The 8953-nt window shown below is 41.2% G+C and overlaps 1 long non-coding RNA gene across 1 annotated transcript; it reads left to right on the top strand.

Moving 5' to 3' along the window:
* The first annotated feature begins 1419 nt into the window (after positions 1-1419).
* LOC138391382 (uncharacterized) lies at positions 1420-7345 on the top strand. Its single transcript, XR_011234843.1, has 3 exons — positions 1420-1768; positions 2545-2640; positions 7229-7345. It is a non-coding gene; the product is annotated as an uncharacterized lncRNA (long non-coding RNA).
* The last annotated feature ends 1608 nt before the right edge of the window (positions 7346-8953 follow it).

Below are 8953 nucleotides of genomic sequence, written 5' to 3' on the forward strand. Positions count from 1 at the left end.
CTACAAGGAGATTCTGCGATTTCTAGGAAAGAAACTGAAAAGAAATGCTTCTGTACAGCAGGAAGTTACAAACTTTTGGTCATCAGATCTTACCCAGAGCTATTTTCGTTTCTGCCTGCTTTGAAACTGCTGTTGCTAAGTGACCGGTGCTGAGACAAAACTCACTGTCTACAGTATCACCAATTCAAAGCCACTTAGAGCAGCCAGCTGTAGCACAATGTAAACACTGAAAATTCATTTGAAACATAAAGGAACTAAAAATGCTATTAAAAAACCATTTTCTTGCTTACGGAGCCATTTACAAATTCACATACAACTGTAAGAAATCATTACAGAGAGATCCCATGTAGTGTACCCTTTACCCAGGATAAAAGTTGAATTGATCATTCAGTTGGGTCGTTCTTATCATACCCAACTAAAACAGAGCTGAGAGGCCAGGGGGAAAACGCATTCAGGGTATGTAACGCTGCTCCAAGAATGTAACTCTCTGCAAGCCCGGCTGCTGAAACCTGACACCAGGTTTATCTAATAGCTACTGAAACAGCCTGCTGCAACTCTAAGACTAGTTTTATCCATTGCCATCACCCACCACTCAGAACTTGCCAGTTCCCAAGACTGTACTAGTACCAGTGAACTTTCTCAAAGAGCAATACGTAACATTTCTCTTTTTAAGAAAACCTTTAACCTTCTCTTTGTTCTTTGGACATACTAAAGACCAGTGTGTATGACCCAGATTGCATTTCTTGCTTCCGAAATAAAACATTTTAAATTTAGAGATTTGCCTTTCTATTTTGACTTTGACTCCAGTTTCTCCCAATGGTAACATCTTGCAAAACTACAGTAGGCTATAGTAGAGGACATTGACATTGATATAATTAAGATACAGAACAGTTCCTTCACCACAAGGACCCCTCCTGTAACCCTTTTATAGCCACAGCCACCTCCCTCCTACGGCACCCCTTCCTCAATTCCTGGCAACCACTAATCTGTTCTCCATTTCTATAATTTTGTCATTACGAGAATGTTATATAAATGGAGTCATATAGTCGCTTTTTAGGACTGGCTTTTTTCCACTCAGTCTAATTCTCTGGAGATGCATCCAGGTTTTTATCAATAGTTCATTCTTCTTATTGCTGAGTAGTGTTCCATGGTGTGGATATACCAGAATTTGTTTCATCATTTATCCATTGAAGGACATCAGGGTGTTTCCAGTTTTGGGCTGTTACAAATAAAGTCGCCATTAGCATTCATGAACTGCTTTTTGTGTGAATGTAAGTCTGCATTGCTCTAGGGTAAATGCTCAAGAGTGCAATTAACATTGAGCATGGTTATCAGTACTTTAGAACAATGCCTGATCTAGAGGCTTTTTTTTTTTTTTTTTAAGTAAAGTAGGGGGCATGTGTTTGTTTTTTCCAGCACCCTCCTTTCTTCTGGAAAGATGCTCTTCTCTCGGATGGGACTGCTCTGCCCTTGTAGCTATCAGGTTCTGTGGGGGAGGGAGGAGTCTTGCCAATCACAGTGTCTGCTCTTTGGCCATAGGTATGGACCCAACCCCCTAGTCAGACAATTGGGGGTCTGTCCCGAGGACTTTTCAGGTTATAATGAAGGGAAGAGCAGCAGTTCCCTCAGGAGGGGAAGGCTCTGTGAGGGCAGCTGTGTCTTGGTCCACCTGCCAAGAGCAAATGAAGCGGACACGAGGATCCTGTGGAGTTGCTTGTCCTGGGGCTGGTTTTCCCTGTGCTTTGCCCCTGCCATTCTCTCTGCAAATGTGAGTCTAGAAACTACCTTTGGTTTTCTCTAGGGTATTTCGAGGGAGGTTTCTGTCACTTGAGACTCAAAGGATCTTCCATTCCCCACTCCTAGACTCTTTCTTGTTACCCGCTCGGGGTTCTGATTCTTGCCTCCTTCGGGTCTGAGATCCCGACTGTCAGGGACCCAAAGAAGCCACTCAAGTTGCTGATGTGCCCAGTGTAGTTTCCATGGAGCAGACCCTGTGTTTCCTCCAAGGCTCTTATAGCAAATCTATACTGTGGCCTGGAGCACCAGGGCTTTCTCGGGGCCCCAGAGAGCTGGGAGGCAGGGCAAAGCTTCGGGAAAGACCAGAATTCAGCACAATGAGTGACAGCTGGGAGAAAGTGGGCCCGGGGTTAAATTCAGGGCGGGGAAATTCCAGGGCCCGGCAGAGGTGGGGAGATGCGGTAGGAGCCTGGGGCTCCCACTCTCCCTGCATCCTGAACAGGGATGCCCCTGCTGCAGTTTGGTTACTGTGCCTTGAGCTCCAGATCACGGTTGGTGGCATGAGCATGTGACCTCTGCAGTCACATGGGGCCCTGCTCTTGCTTTCATGCTCTGCTGCCATTGTTGAAATTAACAATCTTTGCACAATTGGCCCTGTGCATTGATTTGCACTGAGTCCTGCTCCAGGTCAATGCATTGCCGTGGATCCAGGCACTGTGGAGGTGACACAGGTGCGTTTCACCCTTTGCATGATGACGCTGAGGATTAGGAGTTGAACCTCCATTCAGGTTCCTACATTCTTTGCAGAATCCTGGAAGCTTCTGGCACAGGGCAAGTCATCTTTCTGAGGGGTTGCTCTCTATTCGCCAGGACCCAGACGCGCCTGAGCCAGCATACTCCTCGGTGAGTCATGTGATCCTTTCAGGGAGCCCCCCTCCCCCTTTCTTCTCTCTCCCAGACTTGGCCCCTCTCTGCCCACTGGAACCAGCTCCCCCATCTCCCTGCAGGCTCAGCCCAGGCCAGAATGCGCCAGCCCCTCTGTCTGCACACCTGGCAGGTACTCGGAAGTCTGCCCCTTCCCTGGAAAATACCAGCCCTTCCCCTCCTTGCCAGGCCTTGCTTGGTTTTTTTTTCCACCCCCTGAGGTCAGTGGCTGGAACCCAAGTTTGCCTGACTCTAAAACCTGTGATTGTTCTTTACATCTTGTTCTTCTTGATACAACAGTAATTATTTTCACAATAGTGACCATAAGCCCTTACTATGGGCAGGTTGGGAACAGGCTATGATACATGAGGCACTAGCCTTGGGTACAAAACTTAAGGGGACACCAAGAAACTCAGTAATCAAGATAAATAATATTTTAATCAAATATTAAATCAAAATTCCTGCCCCCAAAATTCACAATGAACAAAATATAAAAAAATAAAAGACAGGATCAGTAACCAGGATGTCAATGCCAAAGCTCAAAACTTACCTTCTGCACTAACATTACTAACTCACTTAGCTGCAGGTGTCATTTAACCTCTGAATGAGTTTGCACACCTGTAAAAAGGAGATTGATGATTTCTCCCTGGGAGGGTAGTTGTGATGATTAGAAATGATGTATGTAAAGCACCAAATACAGTACTTGGAATGACTAACATTTTCATTAGCATTTATTATGTGCCAGGGAGTGTTGTAAGAGTGTAAATATATGTAGTAACTAATTTAATCCTCAAAACAAACCTGTGAGGTAGGTGTTATCTCCATTTTATAGATAAGCAAACCAAGGTCTAGAGAAGTTAGGTAATTTGCCAAAGCCACAGAGGAGAACGAAATGATAGCTATTGTTTTTAAGATTATTATTTCCTATGTAGCAAGCCCCTTCTTTGTCCTTCCTTGAGAGCTTCTCTCCTTGAGTTTCCAAGGACAGAGGAGCCCAAAGACTAGCCCGTTCTGTCTCTGACAGCCCACAGGTGGTTCCACTTTGATCACTGCTTCTATTCTAGTCTCAGGGCACCCTCAAGAATCTCACATAAAGAGTTAATGCTTAGAAATTGTGTGATATTAAGGTATACAACTTTGTTACTCCAACTATTGATTTTGAAGACCATAAAACACTTTAAGTTACAAGAGTGATGAGAGAAATAATTTTATCAGAGCATGAAGAATCTTTTGCCCTGACTTCACCACAATACATCAGTGTAGCAGAATGATTCTTGGACCCCATGAATATGAATAAAAAGAATTTTTTTAAAATAAAATTTGGCCAGGTGCAGTGGTTCATGCCAGTAATCGTGGCGCTTTGGGAGGGGAGGTGGGAGGATTGCTTGAGGCCAGGAGTTCAAGACCAGCCTGGGAAACTTAGTGAGACCCTGTCTCTAGGAAAAGTAAGAAAAATTAGCTAGGCATGGTGATGCATGCTTCTAGTCCCAGCAACCTGGGAGTCTGAGGGAGGATTGCTTGAGTCCAGGAGATTGAGGTTGCAGTGAGCTATGATGATGCCACTATTGCACTCTAGCCTGGGTGATAGAGTGAGACCCTGTCTCAAAAAAAAAGAAAAATCGGCCGGGCGCAGTGGCTCACGCCTGTAATCCTAGCACTCTGGGAGGCCGAGGTGGGCGGATCGTTTGAGCTCAGGAGTTCGAGACCAGCCTGAGCAAGAGCGAGACCCCATCTCTACTAAAAATAGAAAGAAATTATATGGACAGCTAAAAAATATATATAGAAAAAATTAGCCGGGCATGGTGGTGCATGCCTGTAGTCCCAGCTACTCGGGAGGCTGAGACAGGAGGATCCCTTGAGCTCAGGAGTTTGAGGTTGCTGTGAGCTAGGCTGACGCCACGGCACTCACTCTAGCCTGGGCAACAGAGTGAGACTCTGTCTCAAAAAAAGAAAAATCATGCTAGTAAATTAAAAATAAAATTAAAAAATCTTTTGTTTTTTACTTTAATTATTTATTTTAAAATAACTTTAGACTCACATAGAAACTGAAAAATAGTATAGTTTGTGTGCAAATTTCACCCAACTTCCGCCAATGATAACATCTTATAAAACTTTAGTACAATCACCAAAACTAGGAAATTGACAGTAATACAATATTATTAACAAAACAAGACTTATTAAAATTTTACCAGTTTTTACATGCATTTATTTTGGCTGTATAGCTCTATGAGTTTCGTCACATGCGTAGATCTGTGCAGCCACCACCATAACAAGCATATAGCTCTACCATACCTTCTCCCACATTTTTACACTAATACATAAATGGAATCAGATAGTATGTGATCTTTGATATTGGTTTTTATTCACTCAGCATTAAGCCTTTGAGATCCACCCAAGTTGTGTGTAACAAAAGCTTGTTATTTTTTAGGGCTGAATAGTATTCCATGGTATGGATATACCAGAGTCTATTTAAGCATTCACCCACTGAGGACATTTGGATTGTTTCCAGTTTTGGACTATTACAAGTAAAGTTGCAATGAATATTTGTGTACAGTGTCCTTCGTTTTTAAGACTAATTTTAGGAGTCCACTTGCACAAGGCTTCTTGGGTGTGGCTCTGGGTAAAAAGAAATTATTAAGAAAAGGAAAACAAAACGACTAATTTTAGTTTCATCAATAGCCTTTTCTCCACCCATATAAATAACTTGACCTGAAATTCCTATGGAGAAAAAGATCCAATTAAAATATCAGGAGAATCAAACTTCCCTTCTCTGTTAATAATAAAATTAAACAAATCAAATTTAAAATCTTTAAGAAAAGTATACAAGCTCTTCTTTTATGAATCAGATATTAAACTTTCCATAAGATAAAATTTAGGGTGAAGCCCAAACTGAAAACTGAGTTTTCCCCCTCAAATTGCGATTCACAGATGATGCCGGTCACCAGGTGCTGGGGTAGAATTCATCATCAGTTTGTTGATTTGTGGGTGGATTGATTGATGAAATTGATGCATAGTTATTGAGTGCCTACTAAACCCCAGGGCAAGACAATGGAAATATAATGGTGAGCAAAATGGAGATGTGTTCCCATGATAGCTAGATAGTAGAGAAATAACCACACAAACAAATCTCAAATTACAAACTGTAATAAGTGATCTGAAGGAAATGCCCAAGATGGCCTGTAAAATAACAGGAAATCCTAAATTGGGTTTGGGAGGCAGGGAAGGCCTCCCTTAGGAATGGCCATTTCAGCTGAGGTCTGCAGAGTGAGGTTTGCTAGGGACCGAGTGGGGGGAGAGCCCTCCAAGAGGAATGTTGAGAAAAATTGTGAAAGATTTTGAAATGAACTCTCTCCACCCCTACCAAAAAAAAAATAGATCACTGGTGTCCATTCTAGGGCACCCTTCTGGATTATCTGATTATAAAGGAGTTTGTGCCTTTCATCGTCCTTGTATTATTTTAGGATCTTGTGAATTACAGAAAACTTATAACAATGCAAATAATTCTTATCTGTAGAAATGCAAGGGAATTTTGTCTGGTGGGATACAATTAATTATTGCCTTGTGGATATTGACCAAATTTTCATCTGTTCATAAATTTATTTCAGCTTTCCTGATTACTAATAAACATGTGTGTTGTTTGAAGTCCCCATTGAGTTAATTTTTGTGTATGGTGTAAGGATGGGTTTAGCTTCATTCTTTTGCAAATGGGTATCCAGTTGTTCCAGCACCGTTTCCTAAGAAGAATATTCCTTCCCCATTGAATTGTATTGGCACCCTTGTTAAAAATCACTGGCTATAAATAAGTGTAAGGGCTTATTTCTGGGTTCTCAATTCTGTTCTGTTGATCAATATGTTTATCCTTATGCCCCTATCATACTATCTTGATTGCTGTAGCTTGGTACTAAGTTGTGAAATCAAGAAATACAGATGTTCCAACTTTGTTCTTCTTTTTCAAGGTTTTTTTTTTTTTTCTGTTCTTCTTGGTCTCTTGAATTTCCGTCTGAATTTTATGATTCACTCTTGTCAATTTCTGCAAAAAAAAAAGCTCACTGGGATTTTAGTAGCAATTGCATTGAATCTGTAGATCAATTGAGGGAGTACTGCCTTCTTAATATTGTCTTCTAATTCATCAACATGGGATATCTTTCATTTATCTAGTTCTTCAATTTGTTTCAATGATGTTTTATAGTTTTCAGTGAACAAGTATTGTGTTTCTTTTGTTAAATTTATTCCCAAGTATTTATTCTCTTTGATGCTATTACATGTGCAATTGTTTTCTTAATTTCATTTTGGAGTGTTCATTGCTATTGTGTAGAAATACAATTGATTTTTGCATATTGATCCTATATCCTTGCTGAATCCATTTATCTGTTCTAGTTGTTTTTTAGTGGAATCCTTTGGATTGTCTATAATCAATATTATATTTGGCTGAATTCACCTCTGAACTTGTTGTAACATCTTACTGTTTATCTTGTTAATTAAATGAGTTAAAGTCTTTGACACATATTTTTAAATATTCATATGAGAATCATAATTTTAACTTTTTTTTTTTTTTTTTTTTTTTGAGACGGGGTCTCACTCTGTCACCCAGGCTGGAGTATAGAGGCACAATCATAGCTCACTGCAACCTCAAACTCCTGAGCTCAAGTGTTCCTCCCTCCTCAGCCTCCTGAGTAGCTGGAACTACAGGTACATGTCACACACACTTTTGTAGAGATGGGGGTTTCTGTATGTTGTTCAGGTTGGTGTCAAATTCTTGGCTTCAAGTGATCTTACTGCCTCAGCCTTCCAAAGTGCCGGGATTACAGGAATGAGTGGCCACACCTGGCCTGATTTTAACCTTTTAAAAACCATCATCCTTTAATAGGAAACAGCTTGTTGGAAGGCTCTGGGACAAGAAAAAGTCTGGTGAATTTTGGAAACTGAAAACTGGTTGGTTGGAGAGTGTGCATGGTGCAGAAAGGGCAGGAGAGAAAGTCTGGGGCCACACTGCACTGGACAGATTAAGGAATTGTAGGACAATTAGAAATTGACATTTCCTAATTGTAGGGCAGATTAAGGAATTTATATTTCTATCCTAAATGTAACGGTATGCAACTGAATTGTTTTAAACCAGGGATCACTCAGCAGAGAACTATTAATTGCCAATATAATTTCAAAATTGCCTTTTGTTCATCTTGATATTTTGATTCAAAATTTCTCTCTACATTAATAAAGTTCCAATAAAATATAGGAAAAAAATCAATTCCCCTTTCCTACTTGGTATTGAGAAAAAATTATTTTAGAAAGGTCAAAGAAAATACACCATGCATTGCTTCATCCATATACTTCAGATTGAACCATTTTTGTAAAGCCAACATTAGTGTGAGGCCCAAACAGAACCCGCATTTGTTTAGAACATAGTCTCCAGTGGTGTTACAGAGCGAATGATGAGGTGGCCTCTTCATCATCTGCAGACTGATTTGTCGAATCACTGATTCACATCCTCCCAGCCATTCAGGCATTCAACTGGTATTTACTGAGAACCTACAAAGCTCCTGATACAGCACCCAGGAATGTGGGGGTGGGGAGAGAGAGAGTGTGTGCGCGTGCGTGCATGTGCACTACACGGTATCTTCACTCAGGGAGTCTTCCTTGCCTGTTGAACTTTGGTGCAATTTTTTACTTTGACAGCTGCAAGTCCCCATGGTGGGATTGGGTGGGACAAGGGCATCTGCTGATAGTTGCTTTCAGGTGGATCTTCATAACTCCTGTGCACTTGTCACTCTTGCTATCCTCACCTGCCCCTGGAGCCCAGAGCCAACACTGCTGCTTCCTCCCATGCGTGTCCTGGGTCCTGGTCTCCTCTTGCCTTATATTGGCAACTAATAGTTCTTTCTCTGCTGAGTGATCCCTGGTTTAAAACAATTCAGTTGCATACCGTTACATTTAGGATAGAAATATAAATTCCTTAATCTGCCCTACAATTAGGAAATGTCAATTTCTGATTACCCGACAATTACTTAACTGTCCAGTGCAGTTTGGTCTGTTCATAGCACTCCATTCATTTTCCATCTTCCAGAAATTTGATAGAAACTCTAGAGGGCAGATTTTGCCCCCTGCCATGCACTCCTTGCCTTTAGTTCTTTTTCATTATATTTTAATAGGGGTTGGACAGGAGGAGAGCTACCTCTGGGAGTTCTGTCTACCATCCTGAACTGAACATGCCATTAACTTCCAACCCAACCCCCAGCGTTCTTTCTCTTTCCAAAAAGATCTTTGAATCCAAATTCCTGGACAGTTAACAAGAGCC

Source organism: Eulemur rufifrons, chromosome 9 (genome assembly GCF_041146395.1).
Source record: "Eulemur rufifrons isolate Redbay chromosome 9, OSU_ERuf_1, whole genome shotgun sequence".
NCBI classification, from domain to species: Eukaryota; Metazoa; Chordata; class Mammalia; order Primates; family Lemuridae; genus Eulemur; species Eulemur rufifrons.